Here is a 25,875-nt window from a genome sequence, read left to right on the forward strand (position 1 = left end):
CCACTAGATGGCACCCGATGGAGCATTTCAAATGTTGCTCCATTTGGGTGCACACACACATACAGACACACACCAACACATCTTACCATGACAGAGCCCCTGTTCCCATCAACTCCGTCATTTTGACAGGCTGGTAACTAGTTAGCTATATTTCACAACATGAACCCCATATAGACTTCCAGGCTACAACTCCGGATAGAAGCCCTGCCTTCCCAGCATATCACCATCTCCATAAATGGACAGGAATGGTAGGGGGTGCATGAGCTTTCTACAACTAATGATGGTCCCAAATGTCCTTGATGATCCCAGGAATATATAGCAGCTAATGTATCTGTGTGCAAGTCCTGTATATTTCTAAATGGCTTTTTCTGCATCACTGATGAACATCAAGAATATAAATACATTTCCAAAGTAATATTGAATTTTAAAATACATGAATATAGTACCATTTTGTTTTGAACTCATCTTCAGAAAGAGTAAATTATAATATTTGTCTTATTGATATTCTTAGAATTTTGAAACACAGATAAGAAAAAATAAAGAATACTATGTAGAATTAACAGCCAGCAGTGGACACTGTTGCATGATTGTCCAAGGCTAATAAACTACAGATGGGTCCATGTTTATCTTGACCTTTAATAGGATTAACTGAGACTGGGCAGTCGGACTTAATTCCCTGCTGTAATTACTTAATCCCCTGCTGTATTGTTCTCTGTATTGTATTGCAGCTGAGAACAACAGATGAAGGGTTTATGTTAATAAACCATGTTGTGCCTAGGCGCAGCAAACTAGCCAAAATAACCGTGGACCCATCTGTGTAATATAGAATTGAATAGATGAGTGTAAATCTTTTAAAGTCATTGTGTTTAAACTATTTGTATCCGGTACATACTATGTATCCCCTCTTTTAATTCTCAGTTCCAACATTCGATGAAAAGACCACCTTCAAAAAAAGTATTTATTTTAAAAAGCCCAGATATGCAACATATCAAGAAAAGTTTCCACATATAGCTTTAATTAACTTGCTTGAAACTCCCGATTCTTATATATGTAATTCTGTACTCCAAACATCTTCACTGGCTCAGACCAAACAACTGTTTTGAACATGGCCAGCAATAATGCTAGGAATAGTGCCTGAATAGAAGTGATAACACCTCTACAACCATTTAAATATTCACCTTTCCATAAATCTGAACATGGTAATTGTTAATCAGTACCACTAGGACTTCAACTCCAGGTAGAAGAGGCTCATGACTTGTTAGGTATTAATGTGTTTTATGGGTTAACAAGACACTATTGGGATCATTCCGAGTTGATCGCTCGCTGCTGATTTTCACAGCGCAGCGATCAGGTAAAAAAAATGGCAAAACTGCGCATGAGTATGCGCCACAATGCGCACCTACGTCGCACAGGTACAAAAAGCATCATTGCTATGCAATGGTTGTAGCGAAGAATCCATTTGCACAGGCGATCGCAAGGAGATTGACAGGAAGAGAGTGTTTATGGGTGTCAACTGACCGTTTTATGGGAGTGGTTGGGAAAACGCAGGCGTGTCCAGGCGTTTGCAGGGTGGGTGTCTGACGTCAATTCCGGGACCTCCATCGCTGGATTCATCGCACAGATTAGTAAATACAGGGCTGGTCTTGTTTTGCACAAAATATTTTTGTACCGCTCGGCTGCAAAGGCATTCGCACACTTGCAAAGCAAAAATACACTCCCCCGTGGGCGGCGACTATGCATTTGCATGGCTGCTAAAAGCAGTTAGTGAGCGATCAACTCGGAATGACCCCCTATATACTGGAAGTAAATAGCCCTTCAAGAGTACAGATAAATAGCAGGATTTAAGGTCTTAACTTGTTAAAGCAATTTCTTTGACCCCATAGGGGGCACTGGGAGGACTATGGGTATAGTCTGGAGAGGAGAGACTGGGCCCAAAACAGTTCATTTTTATTTCCCAGCGGTCCAGGACTCCTTCTTTCCTATAACCCTCCCCCATCCCATGGCCAGACAGTTAAGTTTAGCAAGGTCATGGCAAGGAGCGAGGAGAAGGAGAGGGAGAAGGAAGATTGGCACACACTCTGAAACACACAGAGTCCAGGTGCATAGAGAACCAGTATCACAGACACTAACCAAGTGTGTCAGGTTGGGCAACCTGTGCCCTCTATGGAGACATGGTGAGGCTATAAATCCTACTTTATTCTTCCTCCACTAGTGAGCACAGGAAGGATGATGGGACATCCTAAAACTATCCCTATATGAAAGGGGATGCTCCTGAGCTGCACTAAGAACCAATAGCAAAAGAGGCAAAGATATCAAAGGCATAGAAACATATGAATGTACTGTATGAGCAGAATACCACATAGCAGCCTCTGAAAGCTGCTCTGCAGAAGCTGCCCCTGACCTGGTAGTATGTCCAGTTACCACGGCATGAGCAGGAAGATCCACAGCAGAGTAGCATGGCAGATAATCTAGTGGAGTCACCTGACCAAGTCTAGTTTGAAGCCGACCAGCCCTGCTATTGAAAATCATACAGAAAAAAGAGAGAATCCAAATTACAGACATCTCTAGTCCGGTCTATGTAAATCCTAAGAGCCTTCACCACATCCAGAGAGGCTTCTTCTGGCAAAGAACCCTGAACACTAAAAGCTGGTACCACAATCTCCTGGTTGAAATGGAACTATGACACAACCTTGGGTAGGAAACCCAAGTGAGTCTTTAGCCCAATCCGAATGGAAGATCAGAAAGGGGGAGTGACAAAACTAGGCGCTCAGGTCACACACTCACTGGGACAATGCAATGGCAAGTGAGAAGACAGTCTTCCAGGAAGGCAATGAATATACATCCTATATATAACTCTCTTTGCTTAGCTCTCTCCAAAATGAGGGGGGGCAGATTTTGACAATCCGTGTTGTCTAGACAGCTGTGTTCCCCCACTGTTCCCTCATTAATCATACTTTATTCTTTTCATTTGCTTCCAGACAGTTTTGGTTTCCATGGCAATTACCACAGAAACCAGTACATCAATTCGATGTCCATTGTTAGGAAAGCACCCTGGCCCGGATGGGATACAGGGGAAAGTTCTTAAAGATTGTTCTGAGCAGCTTGTTGGTATTTTTTGTGATTTTTAATTATTTTTTTGCCCAATGCATTGTGTCAAATTGTTTTAAATCTACACTAATCGTTCCTAACCTGAAAAATAGTAAGGCTTGTAAAGCCTAAAGATTATCATCCAATTGCCTTGTCATCGCTTGTTATGAAAGTTTTTGATATATTATTGATGGGTTATATAAAGGAAAACATTCCTACTGAATTTGACCCTTACCAGTTTAAATACAGGTGTACCAGATCTACGGATGATGTGCCCTAACTCTGCTACACCGGGTACTTACTCACTTGGAGACAAAGGATTCCTTTGTAAGAATCTATTTGTGGATTGTAGTTCGGCATTTAATACAGTTATTCTGATGTCTCTAGTGAGCAAATAATCAGGATTAGGTCTTGATAGATTCGTCTGCAAATTCATATTTGATTTCCTGATAAACAGGTGACAGGTTTTTGAAGTGCATACTTCCATATCTAGTGAAGTTGTGTATTGACTATGTAATTATGATGAGAACGAATATAGATCTGAGGTCACCAGGTTCGAAAAGCAGAGCAAGAGCAATCATTTAATCCTGAATGTTAAAAATATTAAAGTAGTTAAAATAAATTTCAGGAAATCAAAATGGAAACTTTGTCCATTAGTCCTGAATGGACAGAATGAGGAGGTAGTGGATTCTATTGCAGGTAAATTCTTGGGGGGTCATTCACTAAAGATTGCAATTGCAAAGCTGTTTGCAGCAGCTTTGCAATTGCAATCCTTAGCAATGCAAATGCAGGAGGAGGTGCATAGCGCCTCCTTCCTGCATTTGTGATGCAATTGCATCTGAGATGAACATCGCATCCATAGGTCATGATATTCATCTGTAAAGGCAGGCTGAGTAAGCCTGTGCTTACTCAGGCTTGCCGACACAGTTGGCCTCGCGATGCCGAGGAAACTGCACCCATGAAGCATTCCTTGGCAATGCCACTCCCGGAAAATGGGGGTGACATGCCCCTGTTTCCAGCAACTCTGACCACTCCTGCCATATCCCTCACTCCAAATGCCTCTGCCTATCAATCAGGCAGAGGCGTTTACATAACTGCAATCACACCACAGGACCCCATCTGCACATGCGCAGAACTGGCCCTGCACATGTGCAGTTTCCCCACAATCAGGAAACTGTTCAAAGATCCATGGTGAATCACTCCCTTATTTGTAAATATTACTATGGATCTGTCCGGGAGTGTTCATACTTAGGGGGTAGTCAAGAAGGCACAGCAGCTTTTTTTACAATTTGTTTGCCATGCCCCCTGGTAATTAATTACAGGGAGGTCTGTGTCTCTCTATGTGCTTATATACTGTATGTAATATATGTACCACTATTGGGTGTGTGGTTACACTCTGATAAATGTATTCCTTGGTGTTGTTCAAGTGGGTTGGGGTTGTGTTACCGGTGGCCGGAATCCCGGCGGTTAGCATCCCAATGCGGGGATCCCCGCTGCAGAATGCCTTGTGGGCTCACTGTGCTTGCCATGCTGTGGGCTTGGTGGCGAGCTGCACTTGCCACTGGTTCAGTTCCCACTCTGTGGGTGTCATGTACACACCCATGAGTGGGACTAGTCCCTTCTAGCCGGCATGCCAACTGTTGATATTTTGAGGGTTCGAGATGCAAGGGGAGTTATTGTGACTCTCAGTCACATAACTACATCCCATTCAACTACCCAAGGTGTGTGTATATCAGAGATCAACAACACACCTGAGAATTGTATATTTATCTTAGAAAATGGCCTCTGCTGTATGGAAGTAGGATGAAATAAACAGAAAATAGGAGGAAAAATATTCAGGATAAGCAGTTTAATTTGAATTATTTTTAATGACTAAATATATAACTTGATAACAGTTTAAGTTGATAAACTGATTAGCCACCTGTGAGTTGAAAGGTCCTACAGACCTAGGTTGGGCCTAATGGATGGAGCCCTCCCTTACTCCTCATCCATAACCCCAGGAACCCTTAACCAGCTTTTACAGAAGCTGAAATAGCTCTTATCAAGCCATTTGCAAACACATTCCTGGGGTTTTGAACTCATAGTTTAGAAACCTTGGACAAGTTTTCCTGCCCTCAAACATAATTCCAGTGATGTTGTCTCATGTCCTTCCTCCTGTTTTCACCTGTGTGTAGAAACACTTGTAACACCTACACTGCGGATACAAGACATCTCCCTTAGCTATTTGTTCAACTGAAAATTTAAAACTTTGTAATGCCAAGAACCATCTTGTTAATCTCCCATTACTATTTTTATTTTCAGACATCTATTTAAATGAAGCATGGTCAGTAATTAATCTGAACATTCTACCCAAGATATAGTACCTGATAGTTTCTAATGCCCACTTAATTGCCTAATTTTCAACAGTGGCATATTTTCATTCATGTATGTTCAATTTTCTACTCAAATTAGAAGATGTTCTTCACCATCTTTGGGACAGCATCTATATCTACATCTGGAAAATCAGTTTGTAAAACAAACTTGCTTTTTAAGTCAGGTGTCATCTGCAATGGTTGCGTGCACAATGCTACCTTCAATGCCTGAAAAGATTTTCTCCATCTGGTCTCCACTTAACCATAATTGACGGTTTACCCTGAGTAAGATCAGTTAAATGGACAACAATAGTGGCAAAATTGGGTATAAATCTTCTGTCTTACTCAATTATTCCCACAAAAGGCTCTAATATGATTCTTATTCAATGGTCGGGACCACTTCTGTATTACCTCAATTTCATTGAGTTGGGGTTTTATCAAGCCATGACCTATATTGTATCCCAGATGCTTCACTTTTTCAATGTCTAAACAACACTTTTCTGGTTAGCTGTTAATCCTGCCTCATTGATGGAGTCCAACAATGCTTATACCCTGGGCAAGGGAGACTGCCAATTAGGACTATAATTGACTATACTGCGGAGATAAGCAGCAGCATACTGAATATGGGTCTATAGAATTTATTTAGCATTGCCTATGAAACTATTTAGTACTTTCTCCAAACTATAATGCACAAAAAGAGAGAGTGGAAAGTTTTTGTCACAACTCTGATAAGTTTAAAATTAAACACAAGAGGAGAGTTTATGGGTGATGTAATATCATTATTTTTGTTTGAGTCCCCATACTGTAGTAACCTGGTAACAAATACCCCATTGACTTGGGAGCCACACCATATAGGTAAGGTTCATTCCTCCCCTGTGTTCTACAGTGTTTTATGCTGATTTACAGGTGAGTTGTGATCATTCCACAAATCTGCATTATGTGCTGCACAATGTTTCTGTATATGATATGTAGTTGTTGTTATGCTGTATTAAACATTCAAAATCTTTTTTTTTTTTTAAATAACCAACTGGATTCATAGGATACATTGTTTTCTTTCAGTCACAGAAGTAGTAATTGCACTAAAAAGCAAAGTGTATAAACATTACAGTCATTTAAACAGGGTAAATAGGGTAATTAAGAGTTAAAAAGGTAACTTCATAGACTACAGTATTTGTTGTTTTTTTTGTTTAGGAGCACTGTAAGATTCAATGCCTGAAAACCAGATTACACACATAATTGCCCTAAGCTGCATACTGCAGTAAAAATAATTACAATGTGTAATATAATTTCTGAAAACGAAAACACCTCTATATTGCAAATATTTAAAAATTGCATTTTGTATAGAATAAATCAAAGTAAATGCAAGTATAGGATTTCATATGTAGATGTGAAAAAACAAATGAAGAAATAGAAAGGTACATACAGCAGGGACAGTGTAAGGTAAATGTACGCAGGAAGCTGCAGCTACTGTGTGCCAAATTCTCTCTCAGATGTTTGTTGAATGCAGAATGTGTATACAGACTGCATTATAGAGAAAATATGTGATTTAAATGTAACCTTATATGATGATGGCACAGGTAGGTGCAGTACAGCCTAATAAAGACCTGTAGATGCAATAGTTGAACAGTTGAACTACTTATACATGTTCAGTCTCCCATATCCAAAATTCGGAAACACCTAATATTGCAAAATATGGAATTTTTTGAGTGCGACAGAGAGAGTTACATCTTTGCTTTCTGATGGTTCCATGGGCCTAATTCAGACCTGATCGTAGCCAAGCAAAATTATACAAAAATATTGTATAAAATTTTACAGGGCTACGATCAGGCACACTGACATGCGGGGGGACGCCCAGCACAGGGCTAGTCCGCCCCGCATGTCAGGTCCGACACCCCCTGCACAAGTACAAAGGCATCAGCTTTTGCATATCAGGAGTAGCTCCCGACCAGCGCAGCATTTGCGTGCTGGCAGGGAGCTACTTGTCGCTGCCCGGGTTGCAGTGGCTGTGTGTAACGTCACGCAGCCGCTGCAGCCTGCCCTCTGTCAGCCTGCCCTCATGCCTGCGTTGGCTGGACCGCGCCAACAAAACAGCGGCCAAACGTGCTGACCCCTCCCGCCCAGCGACTGCCTCTGCCTGTCAATCAGGCAGAGGCGATCACTAGGCATTGACAGCCATAGGCTCTCAGCCATGTGCCGGCGCACTGCGGCACCAGTGCATTCACACTTCTGACCTGATCTCTGCGCTGCGATCAACGTCAGCGTGCGATCAGATCAAATGATCCCCTATGTACAAAAACTTTGTTTAATGCATGAAATTATAAAAAAATATTGTATACAATCGGTGCTTGTTTCCTAGGGGTTCCATGCCTTGGACTTATATTTTTGTGTTAGGGACCCACCTAATGATGATGTCACCTGGATGTAGTGGATATATTTTGGCCAAAAATGATGGAAATCACCTCATTTTTGCTCTATGTAAGATTGCAGAATTTACTAATATTATTCTTATTAGCACTGCTTTGTGCCTAGGATGTGCACCTATAACTACAAGTCTCAGCATGCCAGCATCTCTCATTCAATTTGGAATTAGAGTGTGCAGTTTAGTCCAACCCCATATGTGTATAAGATGTACATGAAACATAAATGTATTTTGTGTTTAGACTTCATCCCCTTCCACCAGATAGCACATTATAGAAGGCAAATATTCCCAAAATACAGAAAAATCAGATTTAAAAAAAAAAACCTCTGGACCCAAGCATTTTCGATATGGGAGACTCAACCTGTAGTTGTTGAAATCTAGTCAAACACACCTTAAAGTACAAAACTTCAGGTTCAATAATGGAAAAAAAAAATACTGTAGGTTCACTATAATCACTTAACCGGTTATTATTTTTTAGAAAAAACATTCAGAAATTGTGTTTTTTCATGATTTAATTTGAATCCAAAACATAAAGTGTAATTTAATTGGCTTTTGTATGAAATTTGTATGCATGTGTGTGCGTGAAATTTCAATGGGGCGGTGGCATACCAGTGGGGTAAATGATTATATATTCTAAGTGAAACATTGTATAATATCGAACTCGACTTTACATTTTGTATTATGGAAAAAAATGACAATAAAAAGAACAAAGCACAAGCCAAGCAGGAAGTAAAGTTACAACTTTTAGTTAGCGAATAACGGCAATACATACTGTATACTGTATTTAGTCTAATAATATGTTATTAATGAATCCATGCACATTGTGTTGTCAAAGTCCATTTTTTTTTAAAGCTTAATACAGTGGTTCCCAAACTGTGTGCCTAGGCACCCTGGGGTTCTGTGAAGCTATGGCAGGGGTTCATCGGGTTGGTGGTCCAGGACCAAATCAAATTATTTATGGTCAAAGTGATAGGCAAAATCAATCATAAAACATATGGACAATTAGTAGCACAACTGTGCACCACCACATAACTGAACTTAAAGATGACAGGGAAGTACAATCTACTTATTTTTATATATTTTTTTAAAAAAATTATTAAATAAAAACTTTTTATCCTACATGGACCATGAAAACATGCTGGTCCTCTAGGCACAATGATTCAAGACTATTTGGGAACTACTGGCTTAATGAGCTTTATTTTGATTTCTAAAAGGTTTTACATTCTTTATAGCAATATCTGCATGCCTTGTCCTGCAAATATGTCTATAAGCTCCTTGGCTTTCTGAATCTCAACCTAAGGGTTAACAAGAATATGAATCTTCAAATTTCATTCTTTGAGAAATAACCCTTTTTTGAACAATGGTATGCCTAATATTTTTATAACATTATGATATTTTATAATGTGTAACAAAGGGGAAAAATTTTGCCCACCTCTTTCCAATAATATATTTCAGTAATAAAAACTTTATTATACAGTATGTTGGATTCTAGGATGTCTATTGGATAACTTCAATTACTATATCTTTCTATTTTGATTGTAAACTGTTCATTAAATGCCTTACTACAATTCCAAAATGGGAAAATATCAAAATTGTATGTTTTTATTTCAGCTATGAAAATGACAGCTGGAAAATGAAGATAGCTGTAACTGTCTCCTGTAACTTTTTATGATATATGTAAGTCACCAGTATCCAGTTCAAGATCTAAATATTTTATTTCCTTATCAAAGGTAGATGTAAAGATTATATTAAAGGTATTCCTGTTAAATACATGTAAAATATGTATTTCTATAGTACTTTCGTGCCATTGCAGATACAAAAAAAAATAGTGAAAATATATTTCATAAAATTTTAAATGTGAAGAAAATGGATGTCTTTTTAAAATATGCTTTTCCCATGTACAGTTTTTCAGACCGGTGTATAGATATATCACAACCTGTAAGTGAGTGATACAGTTATATTACTTTCAATCACACCATTACAATTATGCTGGGTATACACTAATCAATTAATTTCCTGTTGAGCAGATAATCATCTGATAGGGCCAATTACTGAACAGTGTATTGCTGTGACCGAGCAGTAATTATTGGTCTATCAGACATGCTGAAATTATAAAGCATCTAGAACTTTGTATGTTTAACTGCGCACTGAGTCCCCTTTGGTTCGAACAAGCTGCCGCAGTTAGAGGTGACCAGCCTCACAAAAGACACAAATACAGAAGGTTGTGCTGCGCTCAGTCCTAATTGTGATGGTAATGTGCTAGCACCTAGGTGAAGTCTGTATGGACTGTTTGTCAGATTGAGAAACCAAACAAAATGATGGATATATACACCTACGACCCTTGTAATTGTCTTGTATGTACTAAACAGTATAATGTATTGGTAAACTGCCGGATGGTTAATGAAAATATATAAATATAGATATAAATGATGGCAGATATAGGTTTAAATAACTGAACTTCATGTATTTACTAATTCAGTTGCATAATGTCCAAAGTAATTATAAAAGTCACTCTTTCTAGAATGCGGCGTCCCGCATATGGATTTAGTTCTTAAAGTCTTTTGAGTACTCAAATACTCCTGCAGCGGTATTGAAGTAAAAAAACGAGTCTTTACGGCGTGGAGAACTCACTGTTACAGCATACGGTGAAAAGACAGAGGGGTTTCTCCGGACTGGCTTCTCCCCTCTCACTCCGGCTGCCCGTGGTGCGTCCTGCTTCAGATGCCCCTCGTGCGTCGGTCGGTTCGATTGTGAAGCATGTCTAATGTAAGGGAGTCCAGGGGGGGGGGGGGCGCTCTACGGAGCTGCTCACCATGTTACCCCCACCTTGTACGGACACTCACCTGCCGTCTTCTCCCGCTGATCGCCTGAGCTCCGACACCGGCTTCTTTCCTCGTCCTCCTTCCGGCGGTTGCTAGGTTACGAGGGCGCTCTCCGGATGTCCTGGTCACGTGACCGGGTCTTTCGTGGATGTCCTCGTACTTTCTGTTTCATGGGTTGTTGGTCAGTACGGATTGAAGAATCAAAGTCAGTGGTGTCTCCAACGCGTTTCAGCCTCTGTTAGGCCTTCCTCTGGGGGTAACCTGGTGAGCAGCTCCGTAGAGCGCCCACCCGGACTCCCTTACCTTAGACAGGCTTCACACTCGAACCGACCGGCGCACGAGGAGCGTCTGAAGCAGGACGCACCACGGGCAGCCGGAGTGAGAGGGGAGAAGCCAGTCCGGAGAAACCCCTCTGTCTTTTCACCGTATGCTGTAACACTGAGTTCTCCACGCCGTGAAGACTCGGTTTTTTACTTCAATACCGCTGCAGGAGTATTTGAGTACTCAAAAGACTTTAAGGACTAAATCCATATGCGGGACGCCGCATTCTAGAAAGAGTGACTTTTATAATTAAAGAATAGATGAAGGTAATTTCTGTGCACCACACCCAGCGCAACAAACAGACAATGGAGGGCAGCCCTAGGGTTAATTATACCAGTGTAGATGCCTCTCCCCAGACACCAAAGATACAAATGAAAATGGATAAATAGGAATAAAATACCACAGGGCGCCGCAAATTCAATAACAGTCTAGAAAATATACAATACGTCCCTTATGTAGCTGGATTCAATTTCAAATCACCAGACTTGTATCCTCATTCATGGATAAATTCGCATGTAAAATATGAAACAGAAAATACCATCATGTGCAGACAGTATAAAATTTAATAAACATCATGCAAGATGTTAACGTGTGACAGAAATTAAAAACAAGTAACAGCCATGGTGGAAACACAGAATAATTACCAGATGGTCTGAGAACCCAGAAAAAGTTCTCAGACAAGCTCTTAAAATCACCAACGACCACCCGGATCAGGAAGCTGGGAACGGGAATCTGGTCCTTATTTAGTTGTTTCAACTTAGCTGGTGAGATGTGCAGGATAGCCAACGCGTTTCAACTCCTTCCTGGAGTCTTTTTCAAGGCATACTGAACATAGCAGAATGGTGTCCTATTTAAACACACTCATAACCAATCAAAATGTCCCTTTCCGGCGGGACATCGGTCTTCTATGATTACAATGAACACATGTACCGGGGCGTCATATCCGGTGCGCCCTCTAGTTTCGCTTCACTTCCTGTAGATCTTTCGGATGTGTCAGACGTTAGCCGTAGTCCGTCACTTCCGGTTTTGCCACCCTGCGGCGCATCACTCCCGATGCGTCTGTTGTGCCCGTGTCACTTCCGGCGGTGCGTCACTTCCGCCGCGTTCCACGGCTTGTAAGATGAAAGTGGTCAAAGTCCCATATCGGAAGTCCATTCCGCATCGCGGAATCATAATAGTCCACATAACATCCTCTAATAATAGAAACTGAAAAAACAAAACAAAACCAAAAAACTAAGATAAAAACAATTAATGATATGATAGTATATGGTATTTTCTTCTATCATTAAAAACATTATCCATATATCTTAGGATGTCTTTATGGAACTCTTAAAGGGGCAGGGATCCGTAATGGCACATTGTGCCCATAATGGAAACCCATAGAGGTGCAAATAACATTCAAGAATAGAGAAAAAAAGGGAGTGCCGACAATTTTACTAAATGAACCACTTGAGCTCAAAGTCTTTATTTAGACCCATCGGGTGGAGGGTATTACATTCGTATATGAGTTGCATCTCCTTCTTGGCTAATAGCCTAGTACTATCCCGCTGACGTTGATTATTTTTAATTATCTTAATGGCTGCAAACTGCACTATCCCCCTAGTGGAACATTCATGGTGATCCTTGAAGTGATTTGATAGGGCATGAGTGTCAAGGCCCTTTTTTATATTCCTGCAATGTTCACTAAGGCGGATTTTGAAGGATCGAGTGGTGCGGCCAATATAGAAGAGGTTGCATTTGCACTGGATGAAATAAACCACGTTTTTGGTGTTACATGTGATAAAGTCCAGGATCTTCACAGTATTTCCATTAATGCCGATGGATTCTAATTTCTTTGAGCCATTGCTGGGAACCTCCTTACATCCAGCACACATTCCACAGCGATGAAAGCCCTGAGTTGCAATTCTTGGTTCCCGTTTTTTTGGAGGCAGATAGCTTTTAACTAGGGTTTTTCTCAAATTTGGAGCCTTTTTATAAATGAATTTTGGATATATGGGTAACGATGTTCCTATAATTGGATCCTTTTTTAATAGAGCCCAATTTCGTCTCACTGAATTCTCCAGTAGTTTATATTGTGAGTTGAAACTAGTGACGAATGCCCATTCAAACTTCTCCCTAGTGGACTGTTTGGTGATATTTCCTTCCAGAAGAACCTTCCTGTCGATCTTATCAACCTCCTGTATGGCATTCTGTACTTTCTCCCGATTATATCCACTTCTTTCAAACCTCTCTTTCAATGCATTGGATTGTTCTTGATACACTTCTTTTGTCGTGCAGTTCCTTTTTAGACGTTTTAGTTGTCCTTGGGGGATGCTGTCCAACCAGTTGGAATGATGACAGCTATCCACATGAATATAACTGAGAGAATCCGTCTCTTTCGTGAATGTCTTGGTACAAAGGCAATTGTTTTCAACGTAGATGGTTAGATCTAAAAAATTAACTGATACCCTATCTATAGTGTACGTAAGGTTTATATTTAGAGAGTTGTTATTTAGATATGAACAAAAAAGATCCAGAGATGACAAGTCCCCTCTCCATATGAATATAATGTCATCAATATACCGCCTCCAGGACACCAGGTTCGCTCCAAATGGGTTGTTGTTAAAGACAAAGTCTGATTCCCACTTGCCCATAAAAATATTAGCGTAACTAGGAGCGAACCTGGTGCCCATGGCCGTGCCCACCTTTTGGACATAATAATCATTCTCTACGATGAAGTAGTTGTTCGTGAGAATGAACCTAATACCCTCTAAAATAAATTCTTGAGTATCCTTCTTCAGCGGACTAGCTTCCAAAAAGGTTTTCGTTGCCAGTATTCCTGCCTCATGTTCTATAATAGAGTAGAGTGACTTCACGTCAGCTGTTACTAAAACATAGTCCTTGCTCCACTCTATATTTGACAGAAATATGTGGACTATTATGATTCCGCGATGCGGAATGGACTTCCGATATAGGACTTTGACCACTTTCATCTTACAAGCCGTGGAACGCGGCGGAAGTGACGCACCGCCGGAAGTGACACGGGCACAACAGACGCATCGGGAGTGATGCGCCGCAGGGTGGCAAAACCGGAAGTGACGGACTACGGCTAACGTCTGATACATCCGAAAGATCTACAGGAAGTGAAGCGAAACTAGAGGGCGCACCGGATATGACGCCCCGGTACATGTGTTCATTGTAATCATAGAAGACCGATGTCCCGCCGGAAAGGGACATTTTGATTGGTTATGAGTGTGTTTAAATAGGACACCATTCTGCTATGTTCAGTATGCCTTGAAAAAGACTCCAGGAAGGAGTTGAAACGCGTTGGCTATCCTGCACATCTCACCAGCTAAGTTGAAACAACTAAATAAGGACCAGATTCCCGTTCCCAGCTTCCTGATCCGGGTGGTCGTTGGTGATTTTAAGAGCTTGTCTGAGAACTTTTTCTGGGTTCTCAGACCATCTGGTAATTATTCTGTGTTTCCACCATGGCTGTTACTTGTTTTTAATTTCTGTCACACGTTAACATCTTGCATGATGTTTATTAAATTTTATACTGTCTGCACATGGTGGTATTTTCTGTTTCATATTTTACATGCGAATTTATCCATGAATGAGGATACAAGTCTGGTGATCTGAAATTGAATCCAGCTACATAAGGGACGTATTGTATATTTTCTAGACTGTTATTGAATTTGCGGCGCCCTGTGGTATTTTATTCCTATTTATCCATTTTTATTTGTGACTTTTATAATTACTTTAGACATTATGCAACTGAATTAGTAAATAAATGAAGTTCAGTTATTTAAACCTATATCTGCCATCATTTATATCTATATTTATATATTTTCATTAACCATCTGGCAGTTTACCAATACATTATACTGTTTAGTACATACAAGACAATTACAAGGGTCGTAGGTGTATATATCCATCATTTTGTTTGGTTTCTCAATCTGACAAACAGTCCATACAGACTTCACCTAGGTGCTAGCACATTACCATCACAATTAGGACTGAGCGCAGCATAACCTTCTGTAAATTATAAAGCATGCCTGAAAGATCCGATAATCACACATTTTCACTTCACAAAGTAGGGACAGGGCAAAGTTTCCTGCTCAGGGAAGGAATGCAGATATTGTGGCCTTACACTGTGATACAGATGTAGCCAGGTTCATAGCGTGGACAGGCACCTAGCTGTGCCTGGCCACGCTTAGTCACATATGTGACCAGGCAATGCAATGCGTATGGGTCGCGGGTGAGGATATACTCACGTGCATGCTGATGTGCACATGCATTGCAGCAATGCAATGGCAGTTTCGACTAGTGATGAGCGGGTTTGGTTTCCGAGAAACCGAACCCCCCCCGAACTTTACCCTTTTTACACGGGTCCGAGCCATACTCGGATTCTCCCGTATGGCTCGGCTAACCCGAGCGCGCCCGAACGTCATTATCCCGCTGTCGTATTCTCGCGAGATTCGGATTCTATATAAGCAGCCGCGCGTCGCCGCCATTTTCACACGTGCATTGAGATTGACAGGGAGAGGACGTGGCTGGCGTCCTCTCCGTTTATACAGTTATAGTTAGTTGATCTGATTGCTACTGCTTAGCTTATTGTGGGGAGGACTGGGGAGCAGCTGTTAGGAGGAGTACAGTGCAGAGTTTTGCTAGTTTTTTTTTATCCGTTCTCTGCCTGAAAAAAACGCTCCATACCATATCTGTGCTCAGCCTCAGTGTGCTGCATGATATATCTGACTGTGCTGAGTGCTCACACTGCTTAATTGTGGGGGAGACTGGGGAGCAGCTATAGCAGGAGTACAGTGCACAGTTTTGCTGACAGTGACTACCAGTAGCCACTGCTATACCTACCTCTGTGTCTTCAGTCACTCGTCGTCATACATAAAGTATACTATCCATCCATCTACATTGTATACCTGTGGTGTCTTTTTTTCTTTATACTATAAACGCAGTCTGCTGACAGTGTCCACCAGGTCCATTATACTGTATATAGCAGTACGGTAGGCCACTGCTGTACCTACCTCTGTGTCTTCAGTCACTCGTCGTCATACATAAAGTATACTATCCATCCATCTACATTGTATACCTGTGGTGTCTTTTTTTCTTTATACTATAAACGCAGTCTGCTGACAGTGTCCACCAGGTCCATTATACTGTATATAGCAGTACATTAGGCCACTGCTGTACCTACCTCTGTGTCTTCAGTCACTCGTCATCATACATAAAGTATACTATCCATCCATCTACATTGTATACCTGTGGTGTCTTTTTTTCTTTATACTATAAACGCAGTCTGCTGACAGTGTCCACCAGGTCCATTATACTGTATATAGCAGTACGGTAGGCCACTGCTGTACCTACCTGTGTGTCTTCAGTCACTTGTCGTTATACATAAAGTATACTATCCATCCATCTACATTGTATACCTGTGGTGCCTTTTAGTTGTGCGCATTAAAATATGGAGAACAAAAATGTGGAGGTTAAAAAAATAGGGAAAGCTCAAGATCCACTTCCACCTCGTGCTGAAGCTGCTGCCACTAGTCATGGCCGAGACGATGAAATGCCATCAACGTCGTCTGCCAAGGCCGATGCCCAATGTCATAGTACAGAGCATGTAAAATCCAAAACACAAAAGATCAGTAAAAAAATGACCCAAAAATCAAAATTAAAAGCGTCTGAGGAGAAGCGTAAACTTGCCAATATGCCATTTACGACACGGAGTGGCAAGGAATGGCTGAGGCCCTGTCCTATGTTCATGGCTAGTGGTTCAGCTTCACATGAGGATGGAAGCACTCATCCTCTCGCTAGAAAAAAGAAAAGACTTAAGCTGGAAAAAGCACAGCAAAGAACTGTGCGTTCTTCGAAATCACAAATCCCCAAGGAGAGTCCAATTGTGTCGGTTGCGATGCCTGACCTTCCCAACACTGGACGGGAAGAGCTTGCACCTTCCACCATTTGCACGCCCCCTGCAAGTGCTGGAAGGAGCACCCGCTGTCTAGTTCCTGATAGTCAAATTGAAGATGTCACTGTTGAAGTACACCAGGATGAGGAAATGGGTGTTGCTGGCGCTGGGGAGGAAATTGACAAGGAGGATTCTGATGGTGAGGTGGTTTGTTTAAGTCAGGCACCCAGGGAGACACCTGTTGTCCGTGGGACGAATATGGTCATTGACATGCCTGGTCAAAATACAAAAAAAATCAGCTCTTCGGTGTGGAATTATTTCAACCGAAATGCGGACAACAGGTGTCAAGCCGTGTCTTGCCTTTGTCAAGCTGTAATAAGTAGGGGTAAAGACGTTAACCACCTCGGAACATCCTCCCTTATACGTCACCTGCAGCGCATTCATCATAAGTCAGTGACAAGTTCAAAAACTTTGGGTGACAGCGGAAGCAGTCCACTGACCACTAAATCCCTTCCTCTTGTAACCAAGCTCCTGCAAACCACACCACCAACTCCCTCAGTGTCAATTTCCTCCTTCCCCAGGAAAGCCAATAGTCCTGCAGGCCATGTCACTGGCAAGTCTGACGAGTCCTCTCCTGCCTGGGATTCCTCCGATGCATCCTTGAGTGTAACGCCTACTGCTGCTGGTGCTGCTGTTGTTGCTGGGAGTCGATGGTCATCCCAGAGGGGAAGTCGGAAGACCACTTGTACTACTTCCAGTAAGCAATTGACTGTCCAACAGTCCTTTGCGAGGAAGATGAAATATCACAGCAGTCATCCTGCTGCAAAGCGGATAACTGAGTCCTTGGCAGCCTGGGCGGTGAGAAACGTGGTTCCGGTATCCATCGTTAATTCAGAGCCAACTAGAGACTTGATTGAGGTACTGTGTCCCCGGTACCAAATACCATCTAGGTTCCATTTCTCTAGGCAGGTGATACCGAAAATGTTCACAGACCTCAGAAAAAGAGTCACCAGTGTCCTAAAAAATGCAGTTGTACCCAATGTCCACTTAACCACGGACATGTGGACAAGTGGAGCAGGGCAGACTCAGGACTACATGACTGTGACAGCCCACTGGGTAGATGTATTGCCTCCCGCTGCAAGAACAGCAGCGGCGGCACCAGTAGCAGCATCTCGCAAACGCCAACTCGTTCCTAGGCATGCTACGCTTTGTATCACCGCTTTCCAGAATACGCACACAGCTGAAAACCTCATACGGCAACTGAGGAAGATCATCGCAGAATGGCTTACCCCAATTGGACTCTCCTGGGGATTTGTGGCATCGGACAACGCCAGCAATATTGTGCGTGCATTACATCTGGGCAAATTCCAGCACGTCCCATGTTTTGCACATACCTTGAATTTGGTGGTGCAGAATTATTTAAAAAACGACAGGGGCGTGCAAGAGATGCTGTCGGTGGCCAGAAGAATTGCGGGCCACTTTCGGCGTACAGGCACCACGTACAAAAGACTGGAGCACCACCAAAAACACCTGAACCTGCCCTGCCATCATCTGAAGCAAGAGGTGGTAACGAGGTGGAATTCAACCCTCTATATGCTTCAGAGGATGGAGGAGCAGCAAAAGGCCATTCAAACCTATACATCTGGCCACTATATAGGCAAAGGAGGTGGAATGCACCTGACTCAAGCGCAGTGGAGAATGATTTCAACGTTGTGCAAGGTACTGCAACCTTTTGAACTTGCCACATGTAAAGTCAGTTCAGACACTGCCAGCCTGAGTCAGGTCATTCCCCTCATCAGGCTTTTGCAGAAGAAGCTGGAGACATTGAAGGAGGAGCTAAAACAGAGCGATTCCGCTAGGCATGTGGGACTTGTGGATGGAGCCCTTCATTCGCTTAACCAGGATTCACGGGTGGTCAATCTGTTGAAATCAGAGCACTACATTTTGGCCACCGTGCTCGATCCTAGATTTAAAACCTATGTTGTATCTCTCTTTCCGGCAGACACAAGTCTGCAGAGGTTCAAAGACCTGCTGGTGAGAAAATTTTCAAGTCAAGCGGAACGTGACCCGTCAACATCTCCTCCTTCACATTCTCCCGCAACTGGGGGTGCGAGGAAAAGGCTACGAATTCCGAGCCCACCCGCTGGCGGTGATGCAGGGCAGTCTGGTGCGAGTGCTGACATCTGGTCCGGACTGAAGGACCTGCCAACGATTACTGACATGTCGTCTACTGTCACTGCATATGATTCTCTCACCATTGAAAGAATGGTGGAGGATTACATGAGTGACCGCATCCAAGTAGGCACGTCAGACAGTCCGTACGTATACTGGCAGGAAAAAGAGGCAATTTGGATGCCCTTGCACAAACTGGCTTTATTCTACCTAAGTTGCCGCCCCTCCAGTGTGTACTCCAAAAGAGTGTTTAGTGCAGCCGGTAACCTTGTCAGAGATCGGCGTAGGAGGTTACTTCCAGAAAATGTGGAGAAGATGATGTTCATCAAAATGAATTATAATCAATTCCTCCGTGGAGACATTTACCAGCAATTGCCTCCAGAAAATACATAGGAACGTGGGATGGTGGATTCCAGTGGGGACGAATTAATACTCTGTGAGGAGGGGGATGCACACAGTGAAAGGGGTGAGGAATTGGACGATGAGGAGGAGGTGGACATCCTGCCTCTGTAGAGCCAGTTTGTGCAAGGAGAGATTGAATGCTTCTTTTTTGGTGGGGGCCCAAACCAACCAGTCATTTCAGCCACAGTCGTGTGGCAGACCCTGTCGCTGAAACGATGGGTTCGTTAAAGTGTGCATGTCCTGTTTATACAACATAAGGGTGGGTGGGAGGGCCCAAGGACAATTCCATCTTGCACCACTTTTTTCTTTCATTTTTCTTTGCGTCATGTGCTGTTTGGGGAGTATTTTTTTGAAGGGCCATCCTGCGTGACACTGCAGTGCCACTCCTAGATGGGCCAGGTGTTTGTGTCGGCCACTTGGGTCGCTTATCTTAGTCACACAGCTACCTCATTGTGCCTCTTTTTTTCTTTGCGTCATGTGCTGTTTGGGGAGTATTTTTTTGAAGGGCCATCCTGCGTGACACTGCAGTGCCACTCCTAGATGGGCCAGGTGTTTGTGTCAGCCACTTGGGTCGCATATCTTAGTCACACAGCTACCTCATTGCGCCTCTTTTTTTCTTTGCGTCATGTGCTGTTTGGGGAGTATTTTTTTCAAGTGCCATCCTGTCTGACACTGCAGTGCCACTCCTAGATGGGCCAGGTGTTTGTGTCGGCCACTTGGGTCGCTTATCTTAGTCACACAGCTACCTCATTGCGCCTCTTTTTTTCTTTGCGTCATGTGCTGTTTGGGGAGTATTTTTTTGAAGGGCCATCCTGCGTGACACTGCAGTGCCACTCCTAGATAGGCCAGGTGTTTGTGTCGGCAACTTGGTCGCTTATCTTAGTCACACAGCTACCTCATTGCACCTCTTTTTTTCTTTGCATCATGTGCTGTTTGGGGACTATTTTTTGAAGTGCCATCCTGTCTTACACTGCAGTGCCACTCCTAGATGGGCCAGGTATTTGTGTCGGCCACTTGGGTCGCTTAGCTTAGTCACACAGCTACCTCGGTGCAAATTTTAGGAGTAAAAATAATATTGTGAGGTGCGAGGTGTTCAGAATAGACTGAAAAGTAGTGGAAATTATGGTTATTGAGGTTAATAATACTATGGGATCAAAATGACCCCCAAATTATATGATTTATGCTATTTTTTAGGGTTTTTTGAAAAAAACACCCGAATCCAAAACACACCCGAATCCGACAAAAAAATTTCGGTGAGGTTTTGACAAAACGCGTTCGAACCCAAAACACGGCCGCGGAACCGAACCCAAAACAAAAACACAATACCTGAAAAATTTCCGGTGCACATCACTAGTTTCGACTAGGCGCAGCCACAAAGAGTGTGGCTACATCTGTATATCTTACTGTGTATAGCCATGACAACTGATGGTTTTGGAAGTTGCATTTAATGAGCGCTGGGTCACATGAGCACAGCACAGTGTCTTGCTGTATAGAACTAGGGTGTGTGAGATTGATCAATACATTCTGCGCTCACTGTTGCCCAGAACAGGCTTACACTTTAATGCAGCAAAACAAACAACACTTTTATGTCTCAATAGTAAATAATTTATTAGTTCTTATAGTATTTTCGTCAGGTATTAATACATAATCATAAATATAGGTATAATATCAAGAAACTACATCAATATCTTACCGAATATTGTAGCATCACTTGAGCACTCTGGATCGGGGAATCTCAGGACGATCGTCTCAAGGGGAAATTCGGTATTCACACGCAGCACGTCTGCTAGCGTCTCAGGTGGATTCCGAATTCCCCTAACATTCCCCGTCCTTTGTACAAAACTAAAAACACAATCTATCCATATGTGGATACATTCCGGGGGTTCTGAAACATCTTATCTAACTGAAAATGACAACATGAGTCCTTGTCTATAACAAACTGAAAATAACAACACGAGTCCTTGTCTATAACAAACTGAAAATAACAACACGAGTCCTTGTCTATTCTAAGAATCCTTCTTCTAGCATGAGACAAACACCCTTTCATAAGACAAACACCCTTGCTATTCTCTTGTCATTATATGGCATAGTTACTGCGGCACAAAATGGAAGTCAGTCAGAAAACCCCACTCTCACCCTTTCATATCACATTCGTATCACAAACGGCCCTTGACTGATTCCAATTATAACGCATAACTTGCCATTACAACCTTTTGTCGTTTACAACATATGCGGTAAAATACCACACAGTTCCAAATAGATAAAATTATTATTATTATACACAGTATGAGAACAGGATGTATCAGAAAATTTAGCATATTGGATGCAGACGGAGAATATCCAGTAAACAAGTCCAACCAATGATGAGAAGTTGCATCCTGGACATCAGAACCAATTTTCTGTAATTGATCAGCAATTATTGTTGTTGTCACTTGATAAGTTACAATAGATTGATTTAGATATTTGATATGATCTTCAATAACTTTGGATTGTTTCATAATTGTATGTATTTTATCTAACTTCAAATCCCATTGGGGAATACTTACATTTTGTGGACTCCAATATTTTGTAACATGTTCTTCACGGTCAGCATACAATATAAATTTCTCATTTTCCCAGGTTAAGGAACTAACATTACTAATACATCCGGAAAATGGAACTACCATTCCAGGTATGGCTGGTGTATCAGTTACCAAACATACTTCTTGTGGGGCTACCTCCATCATCATTGTATATGACAAAGGTAAAACTATCCATTTACATAAATTTACTCCATTCTCTAATAAGCAAGGTTCATAAACTGCAGATTGTACTCTACATATCTTGCCTCGTAAAGTGGGTGTACAAATACTCAAATCATGAGTTCTATTATTCTCATCTATATATTCTCCTTTCATAGTGGGGAACCAGTACCATTCTCCACCAGATGGTCCTAACAACAAAGGCATTACAATATATTTTCACATTTGAATAACTTTGGTTACATTATACATAGTTAAAATACCTTGGCATATGGTGTCATTACAAATCATTTTAGCAGCTTCCAAGTGTATCCAAGCGTCCCTGGACACACTTGTATTAAAAATTGTTCTCCATACTTGTTCATTTCCGGTCATTAGCATAGTTTGCATAACGCCTTTTTGTTGTTGCTCATACATAGTCTGTAGTGTACAGACGGTCCAATTTATAAATTTAGTAATGTTGGTATCAAATCCAACAGCAAAATCATTACTAGCATTAATTAGCTGGTTCATTAAAGTATCTATTCCAGCCGATATTTTGGCTGGCTCAAAAATAGTAGGCATCCATTTTGCTTGTAATGTAAGTCCGTCATTTAATTTACTGCCGGCGCAATGCATCCTATTGGCTAATGTTTCAATATCTATCCCATTTAATACTCCTGTTAGAGTCCCATTTCCTCCCAACAATGTATCATACCAGGCACGTCGTTGCCGGGATATACATTGTCTATTATTGGGAGGGAAAACAACTTGTGTGACTAACACAGTCTTTTGAGCTTGTGTACCTACATTTTCACATGTAGATGTTAATCTTTTAACATGTCCAATATCGATTTGTGATGCATTGATATCAATAAACATTAAATCTTGTGCCCACCACGTTCGATTTTTTATTTCAGTAGCATTATGACATACCAAAATTAAAACGTCTTTTACAGCTAACCGAAATGTGGTTGCTCCTTGTTTAGAACAATTCTTATATTCTTTATTCTTCTCTTCTTTAGGGAGAAATCGGAACCTATAAGGTTTAGAGCAGCAACTTATATTTACTGCAGCATTAATTGTGATATTGCCTTCTGACTGATGTAAGGCAAATGTAGGTCGATATCTGTTTCTTTGTGGATCAGGCGGTCCAGCCCACATCGTTCCTGGAATTGTTATATTTACTATATTAGTACAGCGCTGATTGGCCTGACAAGTGAAATTATCTTGGGTTCTTGGTATGGTGGCATTGTTCCATCCCCACCGTACAGTATGCAACTCTCGTTTCTTTATCTTCAATCCAGGTGTCCATGTACTAGAGGGGACGACCAATAATACAATTCCAAGGATTCCAAGACTGAGCCTCACGACAATCTATAGGTACAAAATCAGTGTAAGTTACTCTCGCAAATAAAATTTTTCTTGAGGTACATATTCCCATTTCTCTTGTCCTGGTTTCATTATTAAGAGTACTCTATCTTTTCCCACAGCTATAACCTCAGCCGGTTCAGGCGGCCCTTGAGGCTTCTGTACCCAGATTTTTGCTCCTACATTCACAGTGTTAGATGAACCAAAACCTTTGTCTCCTCGAACAGTAAGTTCGGTTGGAGCTTCTCCTAATTGGATAGGCTCTATCAAAATGGGTATTATTAACAATTGTGTCACTCGGTCCCCTTCACAGATTACGCAGGGGTCTGGGCTCAAATTCATCACAACTATTTTAATTTCTCCTTGATAGTCGGGGTCAATTACTCCTCCTATCACTATTATTCCGTTCTTGGCCATACTAGAACGGGTTGACAACTGTCCATAATGATTAGAAGGCATTTTGCAACCTATCCCCGTAGGTATAACCTTAATCCCATAAGGAACAATAACATCAGGGTTTATAGCATACATGTCCAACCCTGCCGACATGGGCGTAGCTCTGTACGGTTCTATCGCCTTTTCGTGAATTTTCCAATAAATTAGGCTTTCTACTTTATGTGCTGCCTTGATTGATTGATTAATTGGGGGTCAACATCCTCATCAGAGGAGTTGTGGATTCTGTCAATGGTCGGTTATTTATTATCTGTAAAGCTTCTGATATTATCTCTCCATTGCCCAAACTTATCAGATCCATTAACTTTTTTCAGAGTGGATTTTAATAATCCATTCATTCTTTCTATTAACCCTGCCGCTTTCGGGTAATAAGGTATGTGGTACAACCACTCAATATTATGCTCAAGAGCATAATTTTTTACTTGTTGTCCTGTAAAATGGCTACCATTGTCTGTTTGAATCAGTAAGGGCATACCATAATATTGTACTATAATCTCAAGTGTCCTAATAGTACTCCATTGTGTAGCAGTCTTACAGGGGAAAGCTACCATTAATCCTGAGTATGTATCTACTGCTGTACATGCAAATTTACACCCTCGACTTTCTGGCAGGGGTCCAATAAAGTCCATCTGCCAGATTTGTCCAGGTAACTTACCTCTTCCAATATGACCCATTACAGTATGGGGCACTTCCCTCTTTTGGGAGTGTTGACACAAGGGACACCGTAAAATCACAGATTTCACAATGTCCAATGTGAGGGGAATACCCCTTTCTTGCGCCCACCTGTAAGTTGCCTTTTCTCCCAGATGTCCACTCTTTTGGTGTGCCCAAAGGGCTGTACCCTGTAACCATGATTCCAATTCCTTCGTCTCTCCTGCCACTGGCTCCTGAGATGACTTAGCAATGGCGGCTTATGCATCTGCTTGTGAATTAAACAAACGTTCAAGTGAGTCTAATGGTACATGTGCATCAACATGGAATACAGTTACTTTTGTTTGTTTAGTGATAACTTCAATGTCCTCCCAGACTTCCTTTCCCCATAACTCTTTCCCATGAATTTCCCAATCATGTTTCTTCCAGCTCATCATCCATGTGGCTAAATCCATTGGCTACTGACCATGAATCAGTATAAATATTACATTCACCTCCAATTTCCTGTCTAAGGGCCAAATATACTGCAGATAATTCGGCATATTGGCTACTCTTTCCTTCCCCTTCTATTTCTAATGTTTTAGACATGCGGGGATTAAACGCAACTGATCTCCACTTCCTTCTTCCCACAACATAACGTGCAGATCCATCTGTAAACCATGTGTGACATTGAGATTTGTTGCTTAACTCAGAATAAGGTTTACCCCATTTTACTGGTGATTCTTCTAGCTGTTCTTTAGGAGAAGCTGTACTCACTCCATCTACTGGAATATCTGCAATTTTTTCATGTAAGGATGCCACACCTCCCTCTCCCTGTTTTGCCCTTTCTGAAATATACCATTTCCATTTTATAATACTCTGTTCTTGGGCATGGCCTATCCTATTTGACTTTGGATTAGACATTATCCATTGCATAATTGGTATGCGTGGTCTCATCAATACAGAGTGTCCTATTGTTAACTGTTCAGTATCCACTAATGCCCAATAGCAAGCTAGTAACTGTTGCTCCAAAGGAGTGTACTTCTCTCCTGCATCTGGTAATTTTCTCTTCCAAAATCCTAGTGGCACTCTCTTGCCACTTTGCTTTTGCCACAGTGACCAAGTAGCATATTGTTCTTGTGCTGATACATGTAATTCTACCTCTCCATCTTCCATGGGCCACAAATCTACTGCTTGTTGAATTGCTTGCTTGGCATCTTCAAAT

At 41.7% G+C, this 25,875-nt stretch overlaps 1 long non-coding RNA gene across 1 annotated transcript; it reads right to left on the bottom strand.

The window, feature by feature from the left end:
• Nucleotides 1–23,082: 23,082 nt before the first annotated feature.
• LOC134943870 (uncharacterized) lies at nucleotides 23,083–24,926 on the bottom strand. Its single transcript, XR_010181800.1, has 2 exons — nucleotides 24,804–24,926; nucleotides 23,083–23,573 (listed from the first exon to the last, which is right to left on the bottom strand). It is a non-coding gene; the product is annotated as an uncharacterized LOC134943870 (long non-coding RNA).
• Between the last annotated feature and the right edge of the window lie 949 nt (nucleotides 24,927–25,875).

The sequence above is a fragment of the Pseudophryne corroboree genome, chromosome 7 (assembly GCF_028390025.1).
Source record: "Pseudophryne corroboree isolate aPseCor3 chromosome 7, aPseCor3.hap2, whole genome shotgun sequence".
Taxonomy (NCBI): domain Eukaryota; kingdom Metazoa; phylum Chordata; class Amphibia; order Anura; family Myobatrachidae; genus Pseudophryne; species Pseudophryne corroboree.